This window comes from Cavia porcellus, unplaced genomic scaffold (assembly GCF_034190915.1).
Source record: "Cavia porcellus strain 051 isolate PalLab524CR breed Dunkin Hartley unplaced genomic scaffold, mCavPor4.1 scaffold_27, whole genome shotgun sequence".
Taxonomy (NCBI): domain Eukaryota; kingdom Metazoa; phylum Chordata; class Mammalia; order Rodentia; family Caviidae; genus Cavia; species Cavia porcellus.
The window spans coordinates 48,949,093-48,967,253 of record NW_026947510.1 but is presented as its reverse complement, the minus strand read 5'-3'; the positions used below and the strand labels follow the sequence as shown (position 1 = coordinate 48,967,253).

Sequence of the window (18,161 nt, the reverse complement as noted above, 5' to 3'; positions counted from 1 at the left end):
GAGACATCAGTCCCAGAAAGTCAGAGAAACATCAGGAATTGACAGGCAAATCCTAAGCCTCGCTTCCAAGCGCCTCCAGAGCTCTGCTTTTCCAGGGACATGAAGAATAAACAGAGAAGGGTCATTGATCTTCTGGTCGTGTTGTTGCACCCTGGGAAAAGCTGGGAGTGCCCAGGGCAGAGGCGCAGTCAATGGATGCGCTTCTGAAGAAAATCAGAGATGGTGAAAGAGAACACGCAAATCGGCATAAAGGGAGAGGAGGGAGACGCGATAAAAAGAAACGTGTTGCTCGAATTATTTCTGAGACGCCTTCTCCAGCATCCTCTTCCAAATCTGCAGCTTCCCCCTGCACCCTCCTCCCCGCCTTTCCTGGACACCAGATCCAGCAGATCACTGTCAAGAGCCCCGCCCCCGCCCCACCCTGGCTCGAGATTTAATAGGTTTTTTCCCCCCCTGGCAAACCGGCAGCTGTTTTAAGTCAATGAAAGTAAGATTAGAAGAGATAAGCGCCTGAGCCGCGCGGGAGCTGTCAGAACACACACTTAAATCAGCCCCACAGCTTCTGCTCCGAGCATCACCTTCGGAGTTTCTTCTGGGGGTGATGTAACTCAAGTAACTCCGGGTCCCTCGGCTCCCCGCGCCGGCTCAAGTGTCACAGTTGAAGGCTTCTAAGCCCAGTGCCCAGCCTTATTTCACCCTAAATAGCCATTCCCTGGTTCTGTTGTCTTGGGCATTGGGTTTTCTTTTTTTCTGTTTTTGGTTTCACTCACACAAAATCAAACCAGTTCAACTACCCCTAAGGCAAAGATGGGAGAGCCTTCAAACTTTTCGGCCCCTCACCCCCGCGAGGAGTAGGTGGGTGCGAAGCGGAGGCGAAGGCTGCGGGAATCCGTGGCGCGGAGCCGGGCTCTGGGAGGCAGTGGTCGCTTTAAAATCCGAACCTCTGGCTGCTCGAGCCTGGGCACCGGCCTGGCGGCTGCTCGCCTCCAAAAAGGTTCCGCGGACACCCGCAGACTCCCGCGCGCGCCCTCCCCGCGAGCCTTACTGTGCGCACCCCGGGGTGGGGGTCAGGAGGGGCCCAGGTAATGTCGGGGCTGCGGGCGAGGTTCGGGTGCGGGGAAGAAGTTGACAAAGGAGACTTGACCAAACATGAATGCGTATTTATAGATGCGAGCTCCATGGAGATCTGGAGATAGCCCGCTCTCCCTGCCTCCTTTCACTCCTGCCATTTCGCCTTTCTCGCTCCTTTAAGTGGAGGGCAGATTTTTTTTTTTTTTTTAAAAACATTCCTGCACCGTGTGGGTAATCGCCGCGTTATTTACAATCTAGTTACTCTGCAGCAGACGGGGAAGGAAACTCTGGGGCTCTTTCCCTTCGGATGGATAGAGAGGGCGGCCGGGCGGCGCGCAGCAGGAAGGAGGTCAGGGTGGGCGTGCGGGAGCTCCGGGCGACCTGGGGGGGAGCGGGACCCCCGGCGCCGCCCCGCGCCCGCCCCCGTCCCCGCCGCACCCCCCGGGGCGGGCCGCGGTGACCGCCGGCTGGTGCGCTGCCCTCGCCTCCCCCATTGTTCCCACTGTCTTTTTGCCTTTGTTATTTGCACTCGCATTGTGTTGTTTGTCTCTGAAGCCGCCTCATGACCAGCAAAGGGATTTCACCTCGTCCTTGAGAGCCAGCGAGAGCCGGGGGCAGAGAGAGATAGGGAGAGAGAGGGAGAGAGAGGGAGAGAGAGAGAGAGAGAGAGAGAGAGAGAGAGAGCGAGACCGGCGCGCACACACGCAAACACACCGACACACACGCACACAGCGACACACGCACACACACACACCCCAGAGTGAAAAAGGCGAGCCACCAAAACCCATCTCTAGTCTCCTCCCGGGGGGCCCCTGCCCGTCACTGTGCCACTTTGCATCCTACGCCGGAGGAGACATTAAGGAGTCCGGGTAAGGTGCGTGCACTGCACGTTTTAACTTTGTTGTTCGTCCCGGTGTCGTGGTGGCAACCCTCCAAGGCGCAGAGCTCCCCGCCGCTGCTCAGCCCCGCTCCCGGCTCCAGCTGGAGAGCCGGCGGGGGAGGGAGTGACGCGGAGGGGGGGTCCGCCACCGGAGTTCCCCAAGTGCGCAGGGAGGGGGACCCGGCGGGGGGCGAGCCGGAGGGACTGGAAGCCGCCCTGACGTCTTCGGGGGGCAGCTGTCCTGGGGGACCCTGCAGAGTGGGCTTGGACCTAGACCAGGAACTGGGGTAACTTTATCTTTCCGTGGGGAAGGAAGCCTGCTTGCTGCTGGCGGTATTGTTTTGTAAGTGGTGGCCGCGGAGGTGGTGATGCCAGAGGAGGGCAGGAGTTCGGGGCGATCCCAGGGCTCGTCCGGGCATCTCGGCGGCGAGCGCCAAGGGCGGACCCCAAAAGTTAGACAAATCTCTTTATGCTTTGTAGAATGTAAACGCGACCCCCAGCTCACCCAAAAACTGTAAAACTCCCCCCCTCCATCTCTTTAGTCTTTTTGTTTCGCTTTCTGCCATTCCTCCCTCCATTCGTCAGTCCCTCTCGCCAGAAATTTCTGAACCAACTTTCATCCTCCTGGATTCTAGGGATTTCAAAGACCGGAAGCTTTAATTTTGATCGCAACTACTTTTCCCCCCTTCCTCACTCAGTATACAAAGTATAAACCACTCACGTGGTGTGTGACTTTAAGCGCGTGTTCGGGAAACCTCGCTTGTACTTTGGGGCTGCAGTAATAAGAAACAAGAGCAGAGATTATATGAGTTGAAATCAAAATTGGATTTGGAAATTGTTTGAGTTTGAAAGCAGCAGCTGGTTGAGTATTGATCTGTTGGCATCAAACGCACACGAAGCACTGTTTACATATTTTAAAAGTCATTTTCTTTACACTTTGGGAAGCAAATATATTAATAAATAGTTTGACGCTGGTGACTATCTGAAGACTTTGATCTCTGTGACTCAATTCAGAGTGTGAAGAATGTGAATTCACTTCCGTGTCTTTTAAGCAAAAGCAGGTCAAAATGAAAAATTCTCTGCATATGGTATTCTCAGTGCCAGCCAACTCAGGTACTCTGGGTGGCAGTCAGCTGTACTTCTTTGAAAAAAGTTTAGAGATTTGTTCTAAACCAGTTGAGATCCTCACAATATCCAGTCATCCAAAGGAGTTTGTCAAGAAAAGCATGAAGAGATTTCCCCAGGGAATGCTTTTAGGCTCAGCACAATTCTTCAGTCTAGGGCAAGACCAAGGGAAATCTGTGGGATTTTGGGTAATAAGTGTGGGAATCTGCAAAGGGACTACACAGAGTGATTTGTTTCCTTGCTGTGCATAAATAATGGCTCCAAGTATTCTTAAAACGCGCGCGCGCGCACACACACACACACACACACACACACACACACACACACCCTCAGGCCAATGAAGCAGGCTCCTGGGAGATATGTAAGGCAATGGGCATTTCAACCAGAGGAGTTTTTGATCAGGATTACAGGAGTAAAGGTTGATTGTCAAAAGTGATTAGGTTAAGGTGGTTTTAAAGTATACAGAAGTGAGTTTTAAGTTTGACTTTTATAACATTTAAGAGGAGGAAGATTTCGTAGTCTTTTCAGAACTGCTAAATTTTGATCTGTCTAATTTTAAAGGAATTCAGCTGTATGCGAATTACTGTTCAGATAGGAAAGGAATCTGGTTTCAAATGCAGATACATGGAACAAAGTTTCTAGGGGTGCTTCTTCCTGATTTAAATATAGCTTCGAGGCCGAAGCCTAGATAAATTCAACCACAATGATTTTAAATTATAAGTACTTGCACTGAAAGGTCTCTTAGGCATTGTGCAAAGTTCTTTTCCAAATTATGCCATCAACTGTTTATTCCTTAGAAGTATATGAGATAAAAATCATAAGCATCACTTAAAACTGATGCAATACAACCTTAAATCCTTAAACTGGTAGGGATTGCTTTTGTTTGCCTAAAAGGTAGATCTTTCATCACATAAGTTGTTTAAAAACATTTAATTGTGGGGGTGGGAAGGGATGTGCATAATTATTTAGTTATTTGTGTTAATTATATGGTAGCATACTTGCTTGAAATATGCCCCCCCCGCGCCACCTCAGTGGCCTTCTAACAACCTTGTATATGAAGAATCAACTGTTGATTTTTTGTTTGCTTGTGTATTTTAAAATTTTTCTTTTTGTAGCATTTTTAAATGGATAGTATTGATCCAATTTTATACAGACTTAAAAGCATAAACTCTTAATACAGGGAAAAAGATCTTCAGTTCTGCATACAGGAACACTTTTAGTTTTATTTTTGAGCTTAAATTGTACTGGTTGAATGGCATGTCATACACATTATTCAAAACTGCCAAACTTATTTGGTAAATAACCAGGCATTGGAAGTCCAGTGGTTATTTCAAATTATTCTGTACATGTAAACACATATCCTGTTTAGAATGATAACATGGTTTTATAGGATATATATATATATATATATATATATATATTCTATATGCTATCTTTGGAGTATACAGAATACATAGTGAATAACAAAAGAGTGAATTTAGTACCCAGGTATGATGGGATTTTTTGGATCCTTGTTAGGAGTAAGGCATGAGTAATGAGTTTAAGTTTTCAAATACTCTTTCTTTAGTTAAAGGCATGGATTTGATTGCTTGCAGAAGTTTTTCTTATAAAGCAAATTAAGAATATGATGTAATGCTTACAAGAATGTATTGTTTTCTAGAAAAACTTCTTATACTGAATTGCTGACAAATCATGACTTTGAAAGGTATATTTAGAGCATATAAAAAGTGAAATTCATACAACAAAAATTGTGGTCCATAATTTCTTAATATACAATAGATTTCATATAGCTGAGAATTCTAATGCTGAATACTTTTGGTATTCAGATTTTTGGTAGGTAATAATCAGAAGTAATTAATTGGCATAACCTAGATGGTTCACCCAATATCTGATCAACTCTAGTGATACAGAATGCTGTAATGAGAGTTTCGAGAGTAACTTGTAAACTTACTTGTCTAGGCCTGAAGTCAAATGCTTTCCTTCACACTCTCATGACAATTTTTTTTTTATCTGAGAAACATAGATCTATTTTAAAGGCAAAAAAGTACTTGACTGTTTCAAATAAACTCTATCCTGAACTTAGATTTGTAGATAGTTAATAAAATAAAAGTCCAATTTTGTTCCTAACATTGTTTTAAAACACCCATTTGTAAATAATCTGTATTTGGATTTCATATGTGAATGATTTGGGGTCTGAAACTTAATTCAGAAAAGCATTTTGGTTTATCTTTAAAAACACCACACAAAACTGTCTAAACAACTCTGTAAATAAACTGTTCCAAATGCCTCAATTTGATGAATGAATTAAAGAATTATGGTTCTTAATCCAATTATGATCAGTCTTGCAATTCTAGTTCTCATTTGGGGGAGCCTGGGGAATTGAAATAGTAAATAATTCTGAAACACGAGTGGGGTCTTTTTTATTTCTTTTCTGTGTGTGCAGTAACATAAATAACCAATCCTATCCAACATTTATGAGAAGGATCCTAGATGTGGAGAAGTTATTTAATCATCTTTAGTTAACCAAGAGTTTTACTTGAATGAAAAGTTGCTGTTAATGGAAGCGTAAATGAAGTTTTTAAAAATATGAAGAGAGGACCTAACCTTTTGTTTAAAAATAATGAATTTGGTTTTAAATTGCTATTGGAGAAATGGAGCATTTAAGGATAAGTAGTAGGGCAGTTGCTGAAGCACTTTTAGTGGCTTCCACCTGGCTTGTATCCAGACATTTAGATATGAATCTTTCATAAACTTTATCAGCTTCTATTTCTTTGTCTTTAAAATTGAGTCAAGGTCAAACAAAGGTATGTGTTAAGGGAATGTGTTTTGAGTTGTTTTCTCCAAACTGTACCATTTTAGGTCCCTGCATCGGTGCTTTTGAAAGCTCACCTAATGAGGACCTTAAACTTCAGTATGGGCCCGTGACAACATCCTATTTTGCTTTGGTAGACCCTTCCAAATTCCCTACTTATTTTCCCAATTTAAACTGTGGCTCTTAAACCAATTAATTCAAAGGTATAAGTAGTTCATTATGGTTTAATTTTGTAACTATATGACATTGTCATTTTTGCAGTTTATTATGATGATCTAATTCCTTTTAAGAGAAGGAATTGTGGAGATTACAAGTGTCAAGGAAAGCTGCCAGAGGGAAATATTTATAAGCATAGGGATTTTTTTCAATAGCACTCAAATCAGACCTTCGAGGCAGCTAACTATTCTACTTATAGTTAAAGATGACATTCAGTAGGGGTGGTATGTTGATAAAATTAGGGGAAAATGAATACATTTAAGAGATACATTAAATGACTATCCTTAAAAATTGAACTACTGGAAGAATGTATCTTGGGAGATAGCGATGGTGGCAGTATTGTCTCCTGCAAGTATGCATCTAGTTATTTCCTGTTGGTTTAAGAACAACATGAACAACAATAAGTTTAAGAACAAAATCAAAAGACTTGATTTATAGTTTTGATGCTCAATCACATGTCACTCAGCTACTTCATGGTTTTATGTTACTTTGTGTCCAGGTGACAAATAATGCAGCCTTTGTAGGGATGGAAGGATTTTAGTCTCCTATGCATTCAGTATACTATGGTAGTTCAGGACACTCAGTCCTGCTGAAGTACCAGTTGACATTCTGGAGGTAAGGGAATTCAGGAGGGCGTCCAGAAGAAGGGAGTATATGCTTAGCTTTTGGAGTTTTTAAATTTAGGTTTAACTGCAATTCAGAGAAGACTTTATTTGGAGTTCTGAAATTTCACAGTTCTGCTGACATTTCTTAACTTTGAAAGCTGGAAATTATAATATTCTTTTTTTTTTTTTTTTGAGATAGGATCTTGATGTAGAATTGAGGATGGCATTAAACTCACTATGTAGCCCTGGCTGGGGTCCACGTCACAGTTATACTCCTGCTTCAGCCTTCTGAGTGCTGGGATTACAAGTGTGCTCCACCACTCTTGGCCTAATGTTTTTTCTTATAGGGCTAGTGGGTGGATTATACTAGATACCATACATAAAATTCGGAGTAGTGTCTATTAGGCATTAGGTCCGAGTACATGTTAGCTGCTATGTCTTCTCTTCTTTCCAGATGAGCCTAGGCTTTGATAATAAATATGTTTAGGTTTTCTTTTTATTTAAGTTAATTTAACCTTACTTGCATCTGAGATAAAAAAAATATCACTTTCTTCAAGCTGAGATCAACACTTTAAAATAGTGATTCAGTTAACATCTATATATGATCTTTGACAATGTGGTTTTATTAAGATGCTGTATTTGGTACAAGTGTGAATTCTATCTTTTATTCATATAAGTGCTTCTCCAGTAATTAACATTTTTATCCTACAAAGTAGGTAAAGACAAATAAAAACTGTAGTGCCTATCTGTACATTTCTCCTCATCATTTTTGGTTTCCTGCTAGCAGCTATGAATGAGTGAAAGTAGATTGAGATTTAATCCTTTGATAGTTATATACCTCTGGGTTATATGATTACAGTAAATGGGGATAAACAGCAAGTACTTTTGAGAAAAGAAATCTTATTTTGCAATGTTTTGCCCTATAGAGTCAACAGTTTCTTCAAAGAGAATCACAGAGGTTGTTTGCTTAATTAGGTACAAGGAAAAAGGCACCATGAATGTGTCATTGCCTGGTTTGAGGAGGTGATATACAATAATAAGGACAAATTAGTTTTTAGATTTTCTTCTGAAAGAAATAGAATTTCTCTGTAAGTACAGCTGATGGAAAATAAAGGACAGACTTCTTAAAAGAGCAGTTCACTGACTTCATGGTTGCATTATTTGGAGCTTCTCAAGAAAACAGTTGCCAAGAAGGGATTAGGTATGTAGATATGTCTAAAGCTTATTGCGGCAGGGTGCAGGACAAGGCCAGAAAGGCTTTGACTGTAGCAGGTTTGACACTTACGGGAGGGCAGAGAGACAGAAGGAGCATCGAGTAGGAAGAGAACAGACAGCTACAGTTCATGAAAGGTTTGGCTAGCAAACCACAGTTTCCACTGGAGATGCCCTGGGTCTCTAGGAATAGGCTGTGTCAGTTCTCTCCATGGTGCTCAGTCCTAGGTGAGAGGAACCCAGGGAGCGTGGATTCTGGGCACAAATGTTATTGCAGCCATAGGCCACCACCAAGCCTCTTACACTGTGAAAATATAGGAGTTTGGTAATCTAGTCCAAGGTTTAGTAGCCATCAAACCAGCCACCAAAAAACAAAACAGAACAAACAAAAAGCCCTGGCAATTTCTTTGAGCTCTCTAATGCTTTGTTTTTTTGCCACTGTAAGATGAATATAATGATAGTGTCCTTTCATTAATCAGCATTAAATGAGATTACATGACATCATGTGTAAGTCCATAATACTGTGCCTGAGAACAGAGGAAATGGACATTATATATTGTTCTCTATTTCCAGCATACTCACAGATGCAATTGCGAGGTATAGCTGATCATATCGGGTATGTCTAAATGAGGGCTATTTCATGTAAGCATTAGAAAGTATTATTTATACAAGCAAATATTCTTGATACTTACCTTTTAAAAATAGATTTTTTTCTTATGCATCCATCATTATTATCAGGTTATGCCCTGTACCAGCTAGATCAACTGACCTTGACCACGTTCAGGTTATTTTCCCTAGAGCCTGAGGTGGATTGAACTCTTCATTTCCTTACCGCTGAAGGCTTTCTCTTCAGTTGAGCAGCACTGCACTGTAAGTCTGCATTTTATCTTGAGCCTCAAACACCTTTCCAGTCTTTGCTCCTCTCCGTGATTGTTGCTAAACCAACTTGCAGCCCCACAAAGCACTGAACTCAAGTGGCCCTCAGCGCCAGCCCCTGCTGTGATGAGTCACAGAGCCACCAGCACTTCGTTGCGTTAGATTTGATCACTGCCATGAGCAGTCCTTCGATTGTCAGCTAAGAGCCCCTTCAGGGAGTTGTCTCTTAATAGAAAGTCTCTTTTCTTTTCTCCTGTTGTAACTTTAAATTAAAAGAAACTGTAGAAGAGCTGGTGGCAATGCAGCAGTTCATTCTTCTACCCACTGGGAGAACAACAACTGAGAAAAGACGTTATTGGACTGAGAATTGAGTTGTTGCTGTTTTTTGGGGGCCAGGGTCAGAGGAGGTTATGGTGGAGGATGAAGACCACATCATTTAGATGCACTTAGACTGATCATCAGTAGTGCATGTGAGAGCAGTGCTTCTGTATGTGCCAGGGAGCATTTTTTTTTGGATATGAAACACCCATTCGGCCTGTGAGTTTTTGTGAGATTCTTGAGATCACTGATATTTTGCCCCAGATTTTTAGGTGGCTCTGTGTTTTACTGTGGGAAACTGGCACTGAGACAACTTCAAAATCCAAGGAGGATGGGAGGCAGGAAAAGAGAGCTAATTTTTGACACATTCCTCAGACAAGAGAACTCTCTAGGGAATCTGTGCCCAGGATAAGGACTTCTTATTGTGAAGCTTTTGGCATAATTTCCCCCAAATAGTGAATGAGCATTGGTTACTTCACTGTCTTTGATTAAAAAAGGCTAATGAACTTGCAATTGGGAGAGGAAAAGAGAAAGCTGAAGCTGAGCATGCAGTCCCAACACTCTGGGAGGCTGAAGCAGGAAGATTACATTTGAGTACAGCATGGTCAATTGATTGAGACGTCTCAAAAAAGGGCTAGGAATGTAGCTCAGTGCAAAGACCGGGGTTCTATCCCCAGAACTAAGGGGGAGGGAGTGGGGAAGAAAGGAAGGAAGAGAAGAAAAGATGTTAGTACTTCTGACATGGTTCCTAGATGGTGTTTCGCGCTACATTTCTGATTTGATTTTCCACAGTGCCAGGTTTTATACCCTCTGTGGTTGCTGGTCCTTCTGCATTGTGGTTTAAAACTGCTGCAAAATCTGATGTCTGCTGAGATTTGCTGGCACATTTCATGGCTACTGAGAACTGAAGTTGTTTGATGTGTAACATTAGGAGCAGGCTGAGTTTTGCATGTAAGTTCTTGTGATGTGTAGCATTCCTCTGCAGTACTGGCATCCTTTCATATGTATCTGGCAGAATCAGTTTCATTAATTTATTCTTGCATGGGGAATGTTTCTGAACAAGTGAGTACTGTTTCAATACTATTTCTTACAATTTTGTCTTGATTTTTCTTTACTCTCTCAAGGAGAGCTTCATCAACCTTCACTACCAACAGTACAGTAGTGTCTTTTTTACATTCTATCTGGCAATAAAGTGATAATTTTATGCACACTAAACAAATACTTTCATCAGTATGTATCTTCATAAGTATCTCCATTAAGAAACTTAATGGGCCTAGTATTTACTGTTAAGGGTTTCCTTAGACCACCCAAATGTTTTTCCCATCTGCTTGTTGGGCTTTTCTTAGCTTTTCAGTTACCACAGTCTTTATTTTCAGGGCGGTGGTATCCATTCCACATAGTGTAGTGGATGAGGTAAAAGCTATGCTGTTTACTTTGTTGGCTGCTTGGAGAGGGCTAGCCATAGGGAGACATGAAGAATTTCTCATTGGAAGGTAAGGTCCCTGAGGACATGGGGTTGTGTCTCAAGCGCGGTCACACCACCTGTGACAGAACAGCTACAGAATAAATGATTGCCAAATGAGAACATAGTCTACAAACTGAATTTAGTAAAGGCAGCCTTACATGATGGAGAAGTAGGAAAACTAATAGCTTTTGACTGTTTAATATGTTCCAAGCTAGGTGCTAGCTACTTTCCACGGGGAATCTCATTTAATCCTCTCGGCACTCCAATTAGAAAAGTATTATTCCCTTTTCACGGATGAATCAACAGAATGTCATGGGTCATGTGACTAACCCATTTCCCTCAGTTGTAGTGAGAAGGAATTTTACTGCCTATCAGTCAAGTCTGTGGGATTCTACCTCATGTCCATCATGTTAAGGCATTGATTGGGATTCTTCCCTGTAAAATGAAAGCAAGAATAATACTTGCCTCACTACCACAGGAGTAGCAGGTCAGAAATAGTAATGGGATGTCAAGACTGAGATGTGATTCCTAGGTGTTGGTTGTTATTATCAAGAACCCGCTCTATGTTTTAGCTGAAATATTTATTGAACATACATAGGTGGTACTTAGAGCTTACTTAATGGGAACTATTTTATGACCTTAAGAAGCTATTCTCAATACCTGAAAACTAACATCAAGTGAAACGATGGAACAATGATTCTCAAAGATGAACACCCAATAAGTTAGTTGAAATCTACTGGGATGTATATATGTATATGTATATATATATACATACATATATATATATTTTTTTTTTAATGACCTTTTAGGCACTATCCAAGATAGAATCTGAATCTCTATGATTGCAGTCCTGTTACCTGGATTTTTAACATGCATGACTGGTGAATCTTTTGCACATAAAAGTTTGAGAACCAATATAAAATTTTACTGATCTAGTTTGGTAATACACTACATATATGGTATATGGAAGCTAAATAATATGCTTGCTATAGTAACAAGATAAAGCATAACTGTTGGACTGCTGAAAAAACTTATAAGTGATGATTTCGTCTCAGGGTTTGAAATAAAACTTTTAGTAATTTTGAATATACAGACCATCAGTGTACTTAAAGCCCAAAGAAAGGAGCTGATACAACTTTCAGTTGGTGCCAGGGGAAGGTGGCAGTGCATCTTAGTTACTTTTCTCATTGCTGAGACAAATTACCAGACACTTAAGGTTAAAGGGGGGAAGGTTTGTTTGTAAAGGTTGCAGTCCATAATCAGCTGGCTCTAAAGCAGAGTGGCACATGGTAGAGGGGTAATAGTTCGTGGCAGTGAATACAGCCAAAGTAACAGAGAGAGACAGACAGAGACAGAGTTAAGGAGAGAGAGTGAGAGACAGAGAGGCAGTGACAAGCAGAGAGAGAAACAGGCAGAGACACAGAGACAGAGACAGAGACAGGCAGACAGACAAACTGAGAGAGTTATGTTCAGGCTACCTCCCCTAGGGTGAGTATAGCACTCACACCTTTGATGCTAGTATTAGACCATGAATCAGTCAAGAACTCTACAAGCCTGCTCCCATGACTGCATGAGGTTTTGGGAGGACATCTAGATGCAAACCATAACACAGTGATAAGCATTTTGGCTTTGCAGAGAACTTTTTACCTGACCAAAAATAAAGATAGCAAAGTAAGAAAGAATACCGATTGGTCTCTATTCATTTGTATCCCAAATGCTTAGCACAATAGCTGGAACAGAGAGGTGCTTAAAGATACTTGTTTAATGAAAAACGGAGAGAGTAATATGTGGAAAATAGACTAGAACAGTTTCATCATAATTGCAGTAGTCCTTCCTTGTCTGCAGGGGATACCTTCTAAGAGTTCCTTGGAATAGCTGGATAGTACTAAGTCACACACACAAACACACACACTCACACACAAACACACATGCATGCATATAGTACTGTTTTTCTCTATACATATTTACCCATGATAAAGTTTAATTTATAAACTTACTATGGTAAGGTATTAATAATAATAAAAGAGTAGTTTTAATAATATACTGAATATGAATGTGGTCTTTCTGTAAATATTGTATTAAAGTACTCATATTTCTTATGAGATTAAGAGAAAGACGTAGGCATTATGACATAGCATTAGGTTGTCATAGAAGGGCTTTCTTGAACACAAATGCTATAGTGCTGTGAAAGTCAGTCTGATCACTAAAGTGACTACTTGACTACTAACTTTTAGGCTGTGTGGTGTATATATGTGGATATTTTGCACTAAGAGGTAATAACCTTCCAGGCAAGATAGAAGACGGTGGTGTTACTCATCTTGCTACTCAGAACAGTGCAAAAATTTAAATTTAAAAAATTGGTTTCTGGATTTTACCATTTGATATTTTCAGATTTTGGTTGAAGACAGGTAACTTATTCTGTGCTGTGGGTAAAGAAGTGAGGGAGGAATATGCTGAAAAGGAGTCCTACTGAGACAAAACAAGGGGAGGAATTTTTTAAAAAATCTTTGAGACAGAGTCTCACTATGCAGTTCAATCTGTCCTTGAGCTGACTTTGTACCTCAGCCTGGCCTGGAACTTGCAGTGATCCTCTTGCCTCTGCCTCCTGTGTGCTGAAATTACAGGTGAGCATCATCATGCCCAGCTAAGAGGAAGATTTTAATTATCCTAGTGTGATTGTTATAGGGAAGTGACATTTTTACAAACAAAAACCCAAACATTTGGGATCATACAAAGTGTAAAGCCTTGTATGAGACCAAAACCTGAGGCCACTGTGTTTGTTATCTCGGGGGCAGCAACCACCACATGAGAATAGGGACCTTGTCTGGTTTGTTCTCCATATGATCATAGGACTCAGCAAATATTTATTGAACAAAATACAGGATTTCCACATGAACTAGAAAAAAAAAAAGAAGTATTTAAAAATGACAAAAATATCTGTAAAAAGAGAAAAAAGCTTGACATTTTAACCAATGGATTGGTGGTCATGAAATTAGTAAACTATATAAATTGACACATTTTTTGTCCACCTATTTAGCATTCTGTAAGATCCCGTCTGATAGTTTGCCTGTCACCAAGCAGTGCTTGTAGCTGGTTTTACTTTCTTTTTACTGTTATGAAAATCTACTGTGGTGTCTAGCACAGTATTCTTACTGATACTAGCTATTTAGCAAGTATTTGATGAGCAGACAATTCAGTAAATGAAGAGTATTGGCTTGGGGGAGAAGAAAGGTAAGAAACTGAAAACAGTCTAGAAAGTGATTTGCCCTCATTCACTGAGAATTCCCAGAGTGACGTGGGATCTGGTGCTCTTCAAACAGACAGATTTCCCATATAGCTCAAGGCCTGACTTTTGGAATCTTAAGAGAAAGATATTTGGTTTTCTAAGCTGATGGCTGCAAAAGTGGATTCAGCATTGTTAGAAGAGAGAACCATTCATTTGATCTGGAAAATGTATTGGGGAGAAAAGGTAAAAAGTAATTTGAAACCTAACCGGAGTTTCAGTAGAAAAATGGCTCTAATTCAAGCAGTGTAATGTTAACATCAATGCACGTCTCATGGCTCAAGCCCCGCATACTGCTTTGGAAATAAAAGGAGATTGTGTAAAGAATTAGCAATACAAGGCATTTTTTAAGTGCTTTATTGCAAAGGCCTATGATACTCTGTGAAATCTATGCAGTCTCTTTCTTCCTGCTGTGCTTAATTTCAGAATCTGATGCTATTACCTATCCTTGGAGAAAAAAAATTCTCTCTCTGTTAACTCTTAAAAACCAATTTTAGCAGTGCAGTTGTTTTTAGCATAATATTTTAAACATTTCTTGGGGAGAGAAAAATGATGTATTTAGCTGTGTAGATTTTTCTTTAGGATTTAGGACTACTTCTTGGGGTCTCACCGATGTAAGAGGGCAAATTGGAAATAAATGTTGAAGGCAAATTAAAAGTTTAGAAATGGTCCACGCAGTTTGAAGAATACGATGCCTGAAAGAGCAGAGATTGTTTTGGATGTGAATGTAGAGCAGAGGCCAGAAAGGCAAATGAATCATAAAAACAATAAGGTAGGAACCAAGAAAAGAGTTAACTCTTTCTCTCTGCTTATGACACGGACACCTGATTGTCAGAAATAATTCCTTCTTGGCATGCCATTACTGTGCTTCTCCTGTTGATTGGTAAATTGCTAATGCTAGGCCTTGGGCTAGTCAGTTTGTTTGCATTCAGACTCTACAGTCAGTAGTGCAGATGTTTTCCATGATAAGAAACTGAACTCGACAAGGTAGCATAACTAATAAATGGTGTAGCTGAGACTTGAACCCAGAACAGTCTGATTTCCAAGACTAGGTTTTACTCATAGTAAACATATTTTAAGTTCTATTAAGGAATCTCTCAAAATGATGCCAGCATTTCCCCCTTTCTTTTATACCTATGTTTACCTTGAATCATTATAAAGTTTCCCAGAGTAGTAGTTTCCCAGACAGTCTCCTCAATTTGCTACTTTCTGGCCCATCTGCCCAACATGCTATTTAGGTCATGTTGTCCCTTTCTCAAAAATTCAAAGTTCCAGTGTACTACATGTGAATGGAATTTAGACTGCAAGTCTGATTTTTAAGGGCCTTTACAATCTATCTTATGTCTTCAATCTTTTCAGATTTGTATTAGAAACTTTCCCTTTAATAGCAGTTTGTTTGTTATCCAGTTCCTACTGAACTCAGTTCCCCAGACAATTTGGAGACTGTCTGCACGCTTTGACCCTATAAGCTCTCAACATGCTCATGGTCAAGGCTATGGTCCCTACATCAAAGGCACCTTGACACTGAATCCTATCTGACCCAAGGACTGCTTCCAGAGCTGCTTTTTGCCATCTGCTTTAGACCTCTTGTGCTTCAGGCCTCTTGTGCTTCAGATGCTCGCTCTCCTAGTTATTGATCCACTTGACTCTGTAATTTGACTTTCTCTTTTTGTTTTGTTTCTCCATTTATTCAGTCATCAACAGATCTTTATTGAGGACCTACTGTAAGTGAGACAGCATGTTGATGGTTAAGATTCAGTAGTCTATAGAACAGGTACACACCTCATACACAGCTTTGAAAGTTTATGAGGGGTGAGAAGTCGACTGTAGATTGTAAAACCTGTGCTTGTCAGACGTCTATACAGTGTCTGAAAAGGGTCATTGATGTTCTGGGAGGAGAGTCAAAAGATGCTTCCATGAAGAAGTCACATGGGAAAGACAGTTATCAAGGTAAAGGAGAGGAAGAAAACTTTTGAGGCAGAAAGTATGGCATGGGCAGAGATTCATAAAAAAGGGAAAAGCATGTGTGTGTGCAATTGTAAGGACACCCTGGATGGTGCAAAGTCAGACAGAATCAGATGGAGATGAGGTGATAAGAGGGAAAGTGGGGTCAGATCATTGAGTCTCATGGGCATGTTAGAGTTGAATCTCCGTCAGAGTGATAACAAGCCCATTGGGGTTTCTCAAGGAACAAATAAACTATGTGTCCTCAACCTATATACCAAACTGAAGGAAGGGATGGATTTGGGCAAAGTGGTAAGGAAGCTATTGCAATGAGTCACACATGACAAAGATGATGGCTTGGCCAACAGTGTAGAGCTAGAGGCTTTAACCAGGGTTTCAGAAACAAACACGAAGGGGAAAATTGCTCATTTTCCGAGCAGCTCCCATAATGGCAGCCTCACTTTGGTAATCAGCCATTGTAGCATTTCCATATGTTATGGCTTTAGAAAAGAGGGGTACAAGTCCATACTGTACCCTATTCCTGGAGTCTGCTGGTGGGGAAAGATTTGACACTAAACACAAGGTGCATCCTGTCCACATATGCTGACCTATTTTTCTCCCCCGTGGTTCTGGGAATTGAACTCTGAGCCTGTCTTTATGCTGAGCTACATCCCTCATCCCCTTTTTCTTTTTTTTCTTTCTTTCTTTCTTTCTTTCTTTCTTTCTTTCTTTCTTTCTTTCTTTCTTCCTTCCTTCCTTCCTTCCTTCCTTTCTTTCTTTCTTTCTTTCTTTCTTTCTTTCTTTCTTTTTTCCTTCCTTTCTTTTCAGGATTTTGCTAAATCACTAAGTTGCCAACATTGGGCCCAAACTTGGAATCCTCCTGCTTCAGCATGCCTGAGTGTTGGTATCACAGGCTAGTGCCACTGCTTTTGGCTGTACACTGACATTTTTGATATGTATGTGTATATCTGTATCTGTATCTATATCTGTATATCCTCCTTCATATAGATATCTTGAAATCTTACCTTCTCTTAGTTTCTTATGACACTTAAATCTATAACCACCTCTGTGGCTTTTACAATTGAAAATGATATTGTAATTATATCAGAAGCATGTCTTATCTCCTGAGAGATATTGGGAGTCTGTGTTCAGAGATATCAGTGCTGTAATTCAATACCATATTTCTATTTTTGATCATCTTACCTCTTTCTAGCTGAGCCATTTATTTGAGCATTTTCAGGCTGTGATTTGTCATCTGCAAAATGGAATAATTATATTTACTTGATAAAGCAGTTGAATTAATGATAGAATAAATGCAAAGTACTTAAAAATAATTTGAAGTTGGAACCCCATATATTATTATGGTTTTTGTTTACTTGAAGTTCAGTGAATATTTTTTGAATTTAAATTTGAATTTAGATAGTATCATTTCCTCAAGGAGCTACAAATATAAACAAAACTTGATTTTTGACTGTAGGAACCTTAGTTTTATAGGAAAGCTAGTAACAAAACAGTTGTTAGTTTTCAGTAATAAGCAGAGTGACTGAGATATAGCCCCAGATGGGACTTTGAGAGCAGAGAGGTTGGAGAAAGTTTTCTAAATGATTTAATGTGTGAGCTGAGTATTTTATTAATCAATTAAATACATTTTAAATAATGTATAGACATAGCATAAGCCCCAAGGTTATATAATAAAACCATCCTCCTGTCCTGCTAGCAAACATACTCATTCCATTCTTACTTTCAGTTTTGTGTTTCTTATTAAGATATTTTCTCCCTATTTTTCTTGATTTTATAAAAGGATTAGATAAGATTGTCTTCTTACTACTGTGTACTTTTCCTCTCACACATCCCTCTACTTCTAAAGACTGCATATTCCTTTGCCTTTATTGTTCTCATAAAATTTCATCCTGTTTTTGGTTAATCTGTTACTTTGACTATGTAAATGTTCTTTATTATGTAGAGTACTATATATTGATTGCTTCAACTTTTAAATGCAACTTCTTTGGTTTTCTGGAGTGAGGTATAGCCCGTGAGCAAACCTGCAGGTTTGACGGCCTGTGCTCAGTCTTTGCTGGAATTCCACAACCATGACTTAATGGCTAAGTGGCACATCCAGGGTGGACCTTGGAGAAAGTTGGTCTTAATGGAAGAACTGTTTGTTGTTTGTTTGATTCTTTTAGCCAGTGGATTTTGAGAGGCACCCAATAGTGTAAAACCAGCAGTGATATAGTGTAGAGCTCTCAGAGCCAGAGTAAAATGAAAACTCACCAACTTCCAGTCAATTATTTTTCCTGCATTTTCTGCAGATGTTGCACCTTCCTGTTGCTTGCTCTTAGGCAAACTGCTCCCTC

General features: G+C 40.4%; 1 protein-coding gene across 8 annotated transcripts in view; it reads left to right on the top strand.

Moving 5' to 3' along the window:
• The first annotated feature begins 979 nt into the window (after positions 1 to 979).
• Positions 980 to 18,161, top strand: part of Sox5 (SRY-box transcription factor 5) — a 921,295-nt gene continuing 904,113 nt past the window's right edge. For 3 of the 8 annotated variants that reach the window (XM_063238385.1, XM_063238387.1, XM_063238381.1), the window contains exon 1: positions 1,536 to 1,945. The gene's annotated coding sequence lies outside the window, so the exon portion shown is untranslated. Of the gene's footprint in view, positions 1,083 to 1,353; positions 1,421 to 1,535; positions 1,946 to 18,161 lie in introns of those variants that run through there. The other 5 variants (XM_063238386.1, XM_063238382.1, XM_063238388.1 and 2 more) reach the window with 4 other exon arrangements.